General features: G+C 41.8%; 1 non-coding gene across 1 annotated transcript; it reads right to left on the minus strand.

The window, feature by feature from the left end:
* Positions 1-7,710: 7,710 nt before the first annotated feature.
* On the minus strand, positions 7,711-7,787 carry Trnas-uga (transfer RNA serine (anticodon UGA)). Its single transcript has one exon. It is a non-coding gene; the product is annotated as a tRNA-Ser (tRNA).
* Positions 7,788-13,353: the final 5,566 nt, after the last annotated feature.

Consider the following 13,353-nt stretch of genomic DNA (forward strand, 5'->3'; position numbering starts at 1 on the left):
CTACCATTTTCTGAAACATCATCACTGTCAGAAATATAACCTTCAGCCTCATCACAGCGGTCTAGCAATTGCTCCAGATAAGGTAAAATTTCATCAACGGAAATAAAAGAAATTACCACTACTATTTTTACATAATTCTATGTAATGGTCACTATGATGATTATTAACAATATTAGTAAATATTATTAATGAATATACTGTTTCATAAATGAAACAAACAGCTTTGTATATGAAACAGTAATGTAAAATTTTACTAGTGACATCAGTTAATCTGAGTCCCAAAGTACAGGAACTGAACCTCTCAACTATTAAGGTAATTAGCTGTACTAAAACTGAACACAAACATATTCATTTCTTTTTAAAATAATCCTAAGACATGATGTATAAGTGTTGTCGTGTTATATATGCTAAAACTGAAGGGATAACTTGTAATTCACACTTGTCTCGAAGGATGTTTCTTTCACGGTGAGAACTAGTCGCTGCCATTTTCTAAAAAAAATACACTGTGAACAGAATATGAGGTTCAGTACGCAAATGCTTCCTAGATGTCAGCAGTAACTGTTGTGTAAGGAAAGAAAGACTATTTCATGCTGCCATCCGACAGAAAATTTTTTCAATTTGAGCTACAGTAGACTGTACTAAGGGTCTCAGGAGGTTAAGTATAGTATTGTAGAGAACTCTCAAAAGTCATTTAAGATGTGTAAGTAATCATGAAAGTCGTGTAAAAAGGACACGAAAAAGGTAATGAAGAGCCAAGAAATATTTAGGTAGGGCAAAGATGAAAAATAGCTCGGTAGGGCAAAGGTGACAAATGGTTAGGTAGAGCACTGGAGCTAAATGATATTAACTTATGAGAATGTATGAAACATGTGACAGAAAGAGGTACAGCGTTCAGTAAAGAGTCGTATTTGTTGAATTGTCGAAAGTTTGATGAAGGTATATGCAAAATGATTAGAAGTTGCAGGAACTAAAGGTTAAAAAATAACTAGAGAGCATGCTAATTACTGATTATGTTTGGTATAACGACAGACTGACGTTTAACTGACTGCATAATTTATTGTGTGATGTGAACCTTAGTTACTCTCTAATCCATACTTTTCCCTATTATATATTTGTATTCTCCTAATCTATGTGTGTGATGACCATTCTTATGTGTGTATTTCTTGTGTATGATCACTAACCTTATGTGTCTCATTGTACCTTACATCCTGTACTTTTGTGTATTTTTATGGATATTATGCATAGAAATTTCTTCCACAGGTTTCGAATTTTCTTTAGGTCTTATCGTGCCTGTTACTGTACACTATTTCACGTGGTATTCTTGTCTGATGCTTGTGTAATTCATTATTGTAAAACCATGATAGACTTAGAAGTCTGTTGTTACCATCACACTGCATGTGCATTCCATATGTACAACGATGTAAAATTTTAGTATGGTTGTCTTAATATAGGTAGTGGTATTTTATAATTTAACGAATTGATAATACACCACAAATGATGGAAACTTGCCAAGGTAGAAGAAGTATGTGTACTGATTATGCACTGAAATAATGTGTGTCACATGTTGGCATACTTCACTGATACAAGCTGCAACTGAGTTTCATAAGAAAGTCTTCGATACTAAAAGATGGCTTTGAAGTCATCAATGGATCTACAGTTTGCTTCTAGCAGATACTACAACATTATACTATATGTGCATGTGAGAGGTTGTCAGCTGAAAACTGAGTTTAGTCTCACAGAGTCTGCTTCAACATAACTTCCCAAAACAGTGACATTATTGCAATGAGCTAAAGAAAGTTTGGTCCTTTATGACAAGGACACTCTTCTACCCACTTTTATTGTGCAAATTCATAGTGCTATATGTGACTGTGTTTCAGAACTGTAGGACTTGTGTAATAGACACTCTGAGCTACTTTCTGTATGGTAAAAAAGCAGTGTAGTCACCAATACAAAAGTGTGACTTTCTAAATATCCCTGTGCAGAAAGTTTTCACAGACATGAAAAACTGAACCAATGGCGAATTCTGCTGATTAACCATTTTCATGTCCTTAAATTGGTATTAATGTTTTCCTTATAGTTTTTTAAATCACATTCTTACCTACTTCTTTCTTTCTTTATATTTGTAAGATGTTTTGTATGTTCCTATACATCATGTTTAGAATTTTGTCCTCATCCCATTCCTGTTTGGAATGACCCTCGTACAAAATTATACTGCGAGAAGGTGAAGAATTTGTAAGGTGGTCATGTCATTTTTACACTCCTGGAAATGGAAAAAAGAACACATTGACACCGGTGTGTCAGACCCACCATACTTGCTCCGGACACTGCGAGAGGGCTGTACAAGCAATGATCACACGCACGGCACAGCGGACACACCAGGAACCGCGGTGTTGGCCGTCGAATGGCGCTAGCTGCGCAGCATTTGTGCACCGCCGCCGTCAGTGTCAGCCAGTTTGCCGTGGCATACGGAGCTCCATCGCAGTCTTTAACACTGGTAGCATGCCGCGACAGCGTGGACGTGAACCGTATGTGCAGTTGACGGACTTTGAGCGAGGGCGTATAGTGGGCATGCGGGAGGCCGGGTGGACGTACCGCTCCTGGGGTATCGGCGAGGACCATTCGCAAGCGTCTCCATGAAGCTGGGCTGCGGTCCCGCACACCGTTAGGCCGTCTTCCGCTCACGCCCCAACATCGTGCAGCCCGCCTCCAGTGGTGTCGCGACAGGCGTGAATGGAGGGACGAATGGAGACGTGTCGTCTTCAGCGATGAGAGTCGCTTCTGCCTTGGTGCCAATGATGGTCGTATGCGTGTTTGGCGCCGTGCAGGTGAGCGCCACAATCAGGACTGCATACGACCGAGGCACACAGGGCCAACACCCGGCATCATGGTGTGGGGAGCGATCTCCTACACTGGCCGTACACCACTGGTGATCGTCGAGGGGACACTGAATAGTGCACGGTACATCCAAACCGTCATCGAACCCATCGTTCTACCATTCCTAGACCGGCAAGGGAACTTTCTGTTCCAACAGGACAATGCACGTCTGCATGTATCCCGTGCCACCCAACGTGCTCTAGAAGGTGTAAGTCAACTACCCTGGCCAGCAAGATCTCCGGATCTGTCCCCCATTGAGCATGTTTGGGACTGGATGAAGCGTCGTCTCACGCGGTCTGCACGTCCAGCACGAACGCTGGTCCAACTGAGGTGCCAGGTGGAAATGGCATGGCAAGCCGTTCCACAGGACTACATCCAGCATCTCTACGATCGTCTCCATGGGAGAATAACAGCCTGCATTGCTGCGAAAGGTGGATATACACTGTACTAGTGCCGACATTGTGCATACTCTGTTGCCTGTGTCTATGTTCCTGTGGTTCTGTCAGTGTGATCATGTGATGTATCTGACCCCAGGAATGTGTCAATAAAGTTTCCCCTTCCTGGGACAATGAATTCACGGTGTTCTTATTTCAATTTCCAGGAGTGTATTTCTGTATGTCGTCGATTTGCACGTCAGAGAGAGAGAGAGAGCATGTTACGTTACTGTTACACAATCTTTGGTCTTGTTGTGGCCTCTGTGCCTTTGTGTTGTCTGATACATTCTTAGTTGATGTGTTATAGGTAATGGACGTATTTAGAAAGGCTGTGTGGAGTTGTGATTGTATGTGTTATATGAAGAAAGGACAGCAAGGATGAGTATGACGGGTACATTGAAAAATGAAAGGAATATGAATTTTGAATAATGTCATTACTTCTGAAGAGAAGAAGTTTGAGGTTAGACTGCAGCTCTGCGCAGCTAGGAATGATTGTTGTCAGCTAGTTAACTCGCTCAAAGCTGAGAGAAAGACTACCCCACTTCCTTGATTCAAGGATTTGCATGTTAATTGATTAGGCTGTTTGATTTTTACAGAAAATCTCGGTTAACTTTGTACCTTTTCTTAAATCATTGTTCACTTCCTTAAGCGTAGTACTGTTCAGACCAATGTTATGTGTAAAGATCACTCTTTTTGAATATATGTTTCATTCTAAAATCGTCGTCTTGACATACTGTTCCATAGGAATAGTTACTCTCTCCACCCCACAGCTTATCATGATACATTAACACATAGAACTGTTTGAATATGTATCTAGAAACAGAAGTCTATCTTAGCCACTGCCTGCTTGCTATTTGCTTTGTGCTTTCGAGAATTCTGCAATAATGTTGTCAACAATCGCGATAAGTGGAAGTTTTAACCAGGTCCAGGTAATGGTTTTACTTCTGTTGCGCATTTAATACGAAGTCAAGCTGTATTTAGATCAGTTACGGTTCAGTGCACGTTACTTCCTATAAACTTGAGCTAAATTCCAGAGAGATACAAATTAGTAGGGAGATTACAAATGATAATAGTTTCACTCTTAATGAAATGGGCAGGTTTCATATCCATTCATATGCATACATCCGTGCTTGTTACGTAGATGAGTTCCTGGTTTATCACGAAGTGCAGCTAAGCGCCTGAGCGGGCTGCATATGTACTTCTACGACCTATAAATAGCGCTGTGTTATAATGATGAGCAAATGTTATCGAAAATAAGCCATGCTACAAACTGGAATGTATGGGTCAAGTAAATGTAAAGATAATTTCAAACGAAGTTTTCTATTGCCTTAAACTTAAATATGATTTATTCGATGATTCTATATTAGCGGTAGTGGAACATATTAATAAAGGAAATTTTTGGTGTGTGGGAATACCGCATTGGAAAACGATGTTAGAGAGAACACTGTAAGACTCTTACTTTCATTCTATGATATCATTTATCAAAGAAAAGAATTTAGTAGTAATATTTTTTTGGTTCTTCAAGTAAAATCTTATGGAAAAAGTTATTTTCTGTTCCAATATGTCCTTTACATTTGTACGAACTGCGGCACTGAAGCATTACGCCTTTATGTGAACAACACATGGCCAGTTAACTGCATAGTAAATTCCGAGAAGACATGGGATTTGACGTAGAGTGTGTTAATAGTAACCATGAGGTCCGCCCGGCTCCCCCCGTATGAGGTTTGAGTCCTCCCTTGGGCATGGGTGTGTGTGTTGTCCATAGCGTTAGTTTAAGTTAGATTATGTTGTGTGTAAGCTTAGGGACCGATGACCTTAGCAGTTAGGTCCCATAAGATCTTACCACAAATTTAAATTTAAATGCTATTCAGCCACATTTTGTAAAAGAGAAACATCAAGGGAGAGAAGAGAGTCCAAACGGTTAATGTAAATACCATGGAGTTGTGACGCTATTAGTCAACGTTAGTATGTTTTAGCACTTCACGTTCAAATACAGATATGAAAGGATAGGCGTGCAGTTATAATAGGTCAGGCGTGCAGTTATAATAGGTCAGGCGTGCACTACACTATGCAAGCTGCAACTGGGGCAGCAGATCATGTGTGACATGCATGCCAGTGTTTAAGTATAAAGAAATTTCTTCACACACCCTGTTAGCTGGGTTCAGCTTATATACAAGGAAAAATGTTTTCCCCATTAATTAAAGAAAATTGCATTCGTCACAGCAGACTGGAGGAAGAAACAGTACTAGGGACAGAAATCTAGCTGAAACCAGATGTTAACAGCAATACTATTCTAAATTCCGATTGGAAGGTATATCGCAAATATAGAGGGAACACCGTTGGTGGAAACGTGTTTGTAGCAATACAAGATACGATTATATTTTGTGAGGTTATTAAAGATTCCAAACTTGAAATTATTTGCACGAAGATAACTACTAAAATTGGAACGAACATGGTCAGCGGATACTTTTACTGACCCGATGCGTAAGGAACAGTAGTGGTTGAAAGTTTGAGAAACAATTTGAAGAAGGTTTCGCTTAAATTTTCTGACATTGTCATTGTAGTATCTGGAAATTTAAATTTACCAGCTACGGGCTGGGAGACTTAAGTGATTACGGCTGGTAGTAGTGACTGGGACCCGTGTGAAATTATTCTAAATGCCTTAACCGAAAATTACGGAGTTAATCAGAGAACCGACTGGTGAAAGTAACGTCTTAGATCTGCTGCTGGCGAACATACCTTCACCATAGAACTGGGATTGGTAAATGGGGGGCACACGGCTGTAAATAAGAATACAAAGAAATGCAGAAGTATCTTTCTGTTTAGCAATGGCGACTAGAAACAGGTTTCAGATCACCTGAGCAGTCAACATGTAAATTTCACCTCCAGAACTAACAGTATTGAATTTCAATGGACAAAATAAAATACTTGCGCTGTTATATTTGACCACGAACGACACCTGTACAACGTTCTACATACGTTGCATATGTTTGCCGTGGCCAAGACAGCGTTGTTTGTAGTTGTGAGTGCATTATACCGGAGCTAAATGAATGCGAACGTAGACATACTGTTGTTGCTTTTACGGTGGCCACTTCCGTAACCAAGGTAGCCTATATGTTTGGTGTTCGATAAGGTGTCTGTTTGAACACCAAACATTTAGGCTGCCAGGGTTATGGAAGTGCCAACAAAACGAGCAACAATAATATGTCTACGTTCGAATTTATTTCGCTCCGGTATAAAGCACTCACAACTACAAAAAACACTGTCTTGACCACAGCAAACACTTGCAACGTGTGGAGGACACTACACAGAGCGCAAAGAGAGTGGAAAAATATCTTCCACTAAGCCACAACCCCGACGAAAATGTATGTTCAATGGTGGAGGCAGACGATCGTTGAAGAGAATTTTGGCGATATATAGGAGGACGACAGCTGCAAAAGTCACTGGAGGAATTAATGGCCCACTCGCGAACCCTGTTAACATCAAAACAGCATGATGGGAGCTCCTTAAGCAGGCAATTGCCGGGCGAGCTGGAACACAAAACCATTCGTCACTCATCCAAATGACTGTACCAGCAAAACGGGGTGCCGAAGCCATAAAACTTGGATTATGGAGCGATGTAAGAATGTCATTTCATAGGATGGGTCTTATTTCAGATGGTTTCGAACTTATGGCCAAATTTACGTCCTGAGTATGAACATGGCGCGGGTTTCGTTGATAATTTGGGCACAAACATCATAGTATTCCATGGGGTCCACTGTTACTCTGCAAGATGGTGTTACTGCCAAGGATTATGTGACCATTTTGGCTGATCAGGTCCTTTCCACGGTACAATGTTTGTTCCCGAATGGTGATGCTATATTCCAAGATGACAGAACCTCAATTCACACAGTTCGCATCACGCAGGGTTGGTTTTATAAACACGTGGATTTTGTCACATTTCCTCTGATCATAACAGTCACCAAATCTCAATATCATTTAATTTTTGTTGTCTATTTTGGAGAGAATCGTTTGTGATTGCTGTCTACGTCCATCATCGTGACTTGGACTTGCCATTATTTCGCATGAAGAAAGGTATAAGACTCCCTTGAAAACCGTACACGATCTGTACCAGCGGGTTTGCTAAACTGTATTAAGCAATAGTGTATAACGTTTTGTGCTTTTGGTGTTCCCTCATTTTTGTCCATCCCCTGTATGCGACGATGGAAGTTGTGCGGGTTTGGAAAGACACATCGTGATTCGACAGGACTGATAGAAAGCGTCTAGAAGAGCAAAGAAAGCTTCACTGGCTATTTCAACGTAGCCAGAGCTTCATAGAAAACAAAAACCAAACGAAGCCAAAATTAGCGTGAGGAGAGCCATGCGTAGAGCTGATATGAAACTTCCTGGCAGATTAAAACTGTGTGGCGGACCGAGACTCGAACTCGGGACCTCTGCCTTTCAAGGGCAAGTGCTCTACCAACTGAGCTACCCAAGCACGACTCACGCCCCGTCCTCATAGCTTTACTTTCACCAGTACCTCGTCTTCTATCTGCTTCGGTAGCTCAGTTGGTAGAGCACTTGCCCGTAAAAGGCTAAGGTCATGAGTTCGAGTCTCGGTCCGGCACATAGTTTTAATCTGCCAGGAAGTTTCAAATGAGCGCACACTCCACTGCAGAGTGAAAATCTCATTCTGGAAACAAGCGTAGAGCGTTCAACGAATTCGAAGGTAAAATTCTGTCAACCGACTTGAGAGAAGGTCGTAGAAAGTTCGGGTCTCGACGGTAAATGAATAAATAAGTTGAAGGCCGATGTCCTGTTATTCAGTGAGTATCATGACACTGCAATGAAGGATGACAAAGTGGAAGACGAAATAGTTGACACCTTTATCCAAAAATGATTCACTGAGAAAGAAAAAAGAAACCATTGCAGTTCCTCCTGTAAATCGTCGCACTATTGTCAACATGGCAGGTATCGAAGTAAACGACTGGAGGATGGGAATGGAACTGAAATCGCTCAACAGAGTAAGGGCCACTGAACCTGGCGGGTTACCAGTACGATGTAATGTCATTGCACCTGTTCTAGCAACAGTGTGTCGTAGATTGATGGCGGAGCGAATTGGTTCTTATCATTGGGAAAAGAAGGGCAGTTCATTTACCTTTTCAAGAAGGCTCTTCGAAGAGACGAACAAATACATAGTCCTTTAACTTTGACGATGGATTCTTGCAACATTCTGGAACACGTTTTACGATCGCGTAATATGGAAGTTCTGGTGACTAGAGTCTCATCCGTAGGAATCTACATGTCATCCGAAAACAGCTCTTCTGTGATACGTAGTTCACTCAGCTCACCCACAAGGCCTAGAAAGCAGCAGACAGCGGCTCTCAGGTTGATGCTGTGTTCTTATACTTCCGGATAGCGTTCTATACAGTTCCATACTGCCGCCTAATGAGCAATGAACAAAATACGAGCGTGCGGAATATCAGAACAGTTGTGTGATTGCAGTGCAAAGTTTCTATCAAAATACAGCATGCCATTCGGAACGGAGAGCGTAATAGTAGCTTCTGGCGCACTCGAACAAATTACTTACCAGAACTTATGAAAATGGGTAACGTCGGAAGTTCCACTAGGATTTCGTGGTTGATACTGTTAAATAGAGAGAAGTCGTAACGCTAGAAAATTGTGCCTATATGCTGAAAGCCGTGTAAAGGATCGAAACAGCTACAAATGACCCTCAGCATTAACAAATGTACCGTACTGCGCATGAATAGCCTGCGAGAGCCGTTATTGTTAACACGATGCAGAAAAATCACTAGAAGCAGTTACTCACATAAAATTTCTATGAGTGTGTGTAGGGAGCGATTTAAAGTGGACCCCACCACAGCAAACCAATAGCAGGTAAGATAGATGCGAGACTCTGATTCATTCGAAGATTGGTCAGGAAATGTAATTCATCCACGAAGGAGGTAAATTAAAAAACAATCGTGTGAAGATTATTTGAAATTGCTTGTCAGTGTAGGATTCGTATTAGGTAAGAATGTAGAGGAAATAAAGCAGATTCAATGAAAATCAGAACGTTTTGTTACAGTACATCTACTAAGCATGGAAACGTCAAGGAAATATTCAGACAAATCCAGCGTCATGTGCTGCAACAGAGGCTCTCGGTTCTAAGGTGTGGTTCTAGGGCACCCACACCCGCTTGAAGGAGAACTGCGGCCCCTTTAACTTTCAAGGAAAGAAAAAAATTAGCTATATTCTTTCACGACAGCGATTTCAAAGCCGGTGTTATTCAAGTTCTTAACAGGTTGGGGAATGGAACACTTTTATGGCTACTTAAAAGTCGCCAATCGTCTTCCAAAACATTAAAAATGCTCAATACCCACAGGTATAGCTTCCCCCGCCCCTCCCCCCAAGATGTTATGTTTCTAGAAAGGGTCAACCAATATACTGTGCCCCCCTCCCCCCTACGCCCACGCTCCCCTATGTACACTGAAGCGTCAAAGAAACTGATGTAGGCATGCCTATTCGAATACAGAGATATGTAAAAAGCCTGCGGTCGGCAACGCCTTTATAAGACAACTGTCAGGCGCAGTTGTTATATCGGTTACTGGTGCTACAATCGCAGGTTATCAAGATGTAAGTGAGTCTGAACGTGGTGTCATAGCCGGCGCATGAGCGATTGGACACAGTATCTCCGAAAGATAGCGATGAAGTGGGGATTTCCCCGAACGACTATTTCACGAGTGTACCGTGAATATCAGTGATCCTGTAAAACATCAAATCTCCGACAACGCGGCGGCAGGAAAAAGATTCTACAAGAACCGGACTAACGACGACTGAAGAGAATCGTTCAACGTGACAGAAGAGCAATCCTTCCGCATATTCCTGCACATATCAATGTTAGGCCATCAACAAGTGTCAGCGTGAGAACCATTCAACGAAACATCATCTTTATAGGCTTTCGGAGAAGAAGACCGACTCCTGTACCCTCGATGACTGCACGACACAAAGCTGTACGCCTCGTCTGGGCCCGTCAACACCGACATTGGACTGTTGATGACTGGAGACACGTTACCTGGTCGGACGGGTCTCGTTTCAAATTGTATCGAGCGGATGGACGTGTACGGATATGGCGACCACCTTATGATTCCATGGACCCTGCATGTCAGTAGGGTACTGTTCAGGCTGTAATGATGTGGGATGTATGCAGCTGGAGCGGTATGGGACCCCTGATACGTCTAGATACAGCTCTGGCAGGCGACACGCACATAAGCATCCTGTCTCATCACTGCATCCGTTCATGTCCATTGTGCATTGCGACCGACCTGGGCAATTGATGCAGGACAATGAGATCCCATACGTCCAGAATTCCTACAAAGTGGCTCCAGGAACACTCTTCTGAGTTTAAATACTTCCGTTCGTCACCAAACTCCCCAGGCATAAACATTATTGAGCATATGTGGGATGCCTTGAAATCTGCTGTTCTGAAGAGATCTCCACGCCCTCGTACTCTTACTCTCTGCAGGATTCATGGTGTCAGTTCACTCCAGCACTACTTTAGATATTTCTCGGGTCTGTGCTACGTTGTGTTGCGGCACTTCTGCGTTGTCGCGGGCGCCCTACTCGATAGTAGGCAGGTGCACCAGTTTCTTTGATTCTGAAGTGTAAATCTCGTGGAAGGACCATGAAGGGAAATTAGAGAGATTATAGCACACGCGGAAGCCTGACTGAAATCGTTCTTCCCTCAAACCATTAGCGGCTGAGACAGGATCGGGGAAATGAAATAATCGTATGGCAGTGATGGCCGGAATCCCTACCTGGGGAAGATCGGTCGTCGAGTTTAAAGTCTTTTCAGCTGACGCCGCATTCTGTGAGTAGCGTGTCGATGATGACGAAATGGTGATGGGGACAATACCCAGTTCCAGAGCGGGGAAACACTCCGAGTTAGATGGAAACTGAACCCGGGCCCGCTGCATTGCACTCAGATGCGTTGACCACTCAGCTAAGGAGGCGAACAGCAACATGGAGAAGTGAAAGTGGTACACAAAATCTCTTCCGCAACACACCTTGAGATGTCTTGCGATGTTTAAAGGTAGATATAGACGTTTCATGTCAAACGTCCTCAGCCGGCCGCTGTGGCCGAGCGGTTCGAGGCGCTTCACTCTGGAACCGCGCGGTTGCTAAAGTCGCAGTTTCGAATCCTGCCACGGGCATATATGTGTGTGATGTCCTTAGGTTAGTTAGGTTTAAGTAGCTCTAAGTCTAGGGACTGACGACCTCAGTTGTTAAGTCCCATAGTGCTCAGAGCCATTTGAGCCATCAAACGTCTTCACTGAGAAAGTTATATACAAACAACAGACGAGCTGCTTGATGTCGTTGGTGGACAGTTTTCTTAAAAGGACCACAAGGCATCAAATATCATATTAGTCTCTCAAGGGGTTCAATTAGTTTCTTGCTCCAGCCTTCTGATTACTACAAACGTGAGCCGTTTATGCAACCAAATGTGGCCTTTGATTCAAGGTATCTGCACTTGAGAGCAACATTCTGACTACATGTTTCTCTTCGCCTTCAGTGCGCTTACTTATTACTGCTCAGAAACGAAAGAAGTTCAGAAATGGCAGTATTGAGCCAGGAGCATATAAACTTGGTTCATGAAAACAAATATTTATTTAAATCTCAAAGAAGTGTCGCTCTCTGTAGAAGAAACGTCTCTATAAATCATTCAACCTCTTTTCAGTTACATAAAGACATTCAACATTTATAAATTCCAATAACCGCATTAGCTCAGATTCCATAACACTTCCAATAGCTGTAAAATGCGTGTGACAAAACAACATAACTTATGAAAGAATGTCAGTCTCATCAGTATCAAGAAACAGCTGTGAAACTATGACATGAAATATGTAACGGTCGTAGGGGAGAATATCGTACCAAGTGTATAGAGTAGATAGAAGCAAGTAAAGTTTTTTGGTCAGTACTTCAGTAAAGTTACTGATTTTAGGATCACATGAAGGAATGCGCACTAGACACCACCATAATCAGTGTCCACCATTTTTTATAGTTTCCGTTGATGTTGTGCATGAAGCTTTGTTTTGGACAGCGTTTGTAAATATTTCATGTTCTACACATTTGAGTGGCCTATAAAATATTGAATCATTTTGGAATATATTGTTAAATATTTACTGACGTATTGTTACGTTCAAGTCTAAACAACTCTCTTGAAAATGGAAATTCGTGTTACTTTCCAGTATTTTCAGTTTCAAAATGTTTAACTGTTTTTTTATTTATTTCATTTCACTTACCGGTTATTTGTGTGTCGTAGAGTAACAGGGTAACAGATAGACGACTAAATACAGTATTAGCAAGATTTGCTTTATAATAATGCATTAAAATTGCAATATCTTATTTATTCCTAGTTATAAGACCAAAATATACCTTGGAACATGTTTTCACAGTTGAAAAAACTATAATATTCCGGATAATTTTTGTAGTTTCAGAAAATATTGCACCACTCAAAAAGTGAATATCATCATTTAAAAATGGAATGAAAAAATATATAAAACTTCTTTTCCAGAACTGGATAGAGGCAAAAGCTGAAACGTATACCAAGGTGCAAGGCTCTCCCGTACCTAACGTATTAGATGAGGTCTTGAAGAAGTAGTTACCGCGTCTAGCCATTTCTGACTGGCCTCCTTAACGTACCTTCAACAACATACCTTAGGGTCCTGGAGGACCACACCTACTTTTAAAGCAGTTAGCGACAAGTTACCCGCCCAATGTTCTTAGACTGGTACATTTAGTGGTACTCATACTACAAAAGAAAATCATTTTAATATACGTACAAATACACTCCTGGAAATTGAAATAAGAACACCGTGAATTCATTGTCCCAGGAAGGGGAAACTTTATTGACACATTCCTGGGGTCAGATACATCACATGATCACACTGACAGAACCACAGGCACATAGACACAGGCAACAGAGCATGCACAATGTCGGCACTAGTACAGTGTATATCCACCTTTCGCAGCAATGCAGGCTGCTATTCTCCCATGGAGACGATCG

Source organism: Schistocerca cancellata, chromosome 6 (genome assembly GCF_023864275.1).
Source record: "Schistocerca cancellata isolate TAMUIC-IGC-003103 chromosome 6, iqSchCanc2.1, whole genome shotgun sequence".
Classification (NCBI taxonomy): Eukaryota; Metazoa; Arthropoda; class Insecta; order Orthoptera; family Acrididae; genus Schistocerca; species Schistocerca cancellata.